This window comes from Nicotiana tabacum, chromosome 11 (genome assembly GCF_000715075.1).
Source record: "Nicotiana tabacum cultivar K326 chromosome 11, ASM71507v2, whole genome shotgun sequence".
Taxonomy (NCBI): domain Eukaryota; kingdom Viridiplantae; phylum Streptophyta; class Magnoliopsida; order Solanales; family Solanaceae; genus Nicotiana; species Nicotiana tabacum.
In genome coordinates, this window is record NC_134090.1 from 85,188,983 (window position 1) to 85,191,303 (window position 2,321).

Consider the following 2,321-nt stretch of genomic DNA (forward strand, 5'->3'; position numbering starts at 1 on the left):
CATATAGGGATGAAGTGCACGGACTTGGTCAGCTAATCCACAATCACCCAAATAGCATCGAATTTTTTCAAAGTCCGTGGGAGCCCAACTACAAAGTCCATGGTGATCTGCTCCCACTTCCACTATGGAATATATATCTGCTGAAGCAAACTACCCGGTCTCTGATTCTAATATTTCACCTTCTTACAATTGAGACACTGGGCAACAAATTCCACAATATCCTTCTTAATTCTCCTCCACCAATAATACCGTCTTAGATCCTGATACATCTTCGCGGCACCCGAATGAATAGAATACCGCGAACTATGAGCCTCCTCTAGACTCAACTCTCGAAGTCCATCTACATTGGGAACACATATCCGGCCTTGCGTCCTCAACACCCCATCATCATCAATATTCACATATTTGGCATCATCATGCTGAACTTTGTCCTTTAGGACAAGCAAATGAGGATCATCATACTAGCGCTCTCTGATGTGATCAAATAAGGAAGACCAAGAAATCACACAAACTAATACCTGACTGGGCTCCAAAATATCTAACCTCACGAACCGATTGGCCAAGGCCTGAACATCAACTGCAAGAGGTCTCTCCCCAACTGGAATATACACCAAACTGCCCCATACTCACCGCCTTCCTACTTAAGGCATCGACCACTATATTGGCCTTCCCCTGATGGTTCCAAATAGTGATATCATAGTCCTTTAGCAGTTCCAACCGTCTGCGCTGCCTCAAATTTAGATCCTTCTGCTTGAACAAGTGCTGGAGGCTATAATGATCAGTAAATACCTCACAAGACACGTCATACAGATAATGCCTCCAAATCGTCAACACATAAATAATGGCAGCCAACTCCAAATCATGAATAGGGTAGTTCTTCTCATGGGGATTCAACTGACGAGAAGCATAAACAATAACTCTACCCTCCTACATCAACACACACCCAATAACAACTCTGGAAGCATTACAATACATGGTATATGAACCGGAAGCTGATGGCAAAACTAATACTGGAGTTGTGGTTAAGACAGTCTTGAGCTTCTGAAAGCTCGCCTCATTCTCATCCGACCATGTGAATGGAGATAAATACCCTCACTGGACACCATGTGCCCCAAGAAAGCCATTGAGCTGAGCCAAAACTCACATTTGGAGAACTTTGCATAAAGCTTCTCCTCTCTCAATCTTTGCAACACAACTCTCAAATGCTCCGCATGCTCCTCCTGACTATGTAAGTACACCAGAATATCATCAATGAAGACCATGAAGAATGAGTCAAGATAAGGCCGAAACACGTTGTTCATCAAATGCATGAACGCTGCTGGGGCGTTGGTCAGCCCAAAAGACATCACAAGGAACTCATAATGACCATATCTAGTCCTGAACGTTGTTTTAGGAATATCCAAGTCCCTGATCTTCAACTGGTGATGTCACGCCCTGAACCTGGGAGCGAGACCTACACCTGGTGCCTCACCTATCCTTGTGTACCAACTTGCGACTAAGGAACTCTGAACATGTGATTTCATACTTTATCCATGGGCCACATTGTAAGACAACTGCGAATGCTAACTAAATATCAATATAAAGCTGGGCCGACAAGGCCGTTATAATTATTGCAGCTGACAAACCAAACAAATATATATACATGACCTACAAGCCCAATATATTGCACTAACTGACAGGATATGTCTATAAGCCTCTACTGATGGATATACTGTGATCGAAATAGCTTCCCGAGCTACGGTAACATGTATACATATATATACAAGATGTATATAAGGTTTTAGACCCAGAAACTCCGAAAGGCATGGAGCTTACTGATCAAGCTGAACTCGGGCAGCACTTATTGAAGAGGCCTACCCATCTATCTGTCTGACCTGCACTCATGAAATACAGCGCCCCCAGAAAAGGGACGTCAGTACGAAATAATGTACTGAGTATGTTAGGCAATATACTGAAAGCTAAAACTGAACTGAAAATATAATAACTGCAAGTAGTTGGAAGTCAAAGATAATTTAAAGATATGCTTACCTGCTGATACTAACTCAACTTTCTCAGTATAGTAAGTAAAATAGTTGTTCGGCCCTATAAGGCTCGGTATATATATATATAATTTCTCTACCGTAGTAGGCTCGCTCATAGGCACTCGGCCATACTAGTCTTTGTATCCGACCAACTGGGCTCGCTCATAAGTGCTCAACCACAGTAGGCTCGATATATAACTTACCATCTGATCAGAGGTTGCCCAATAGAGGCCTGTCCATCGATTATAGCTCGATGGTAATGAAAATACTTTTAATACTGTATATATGTAAACTCTCTAC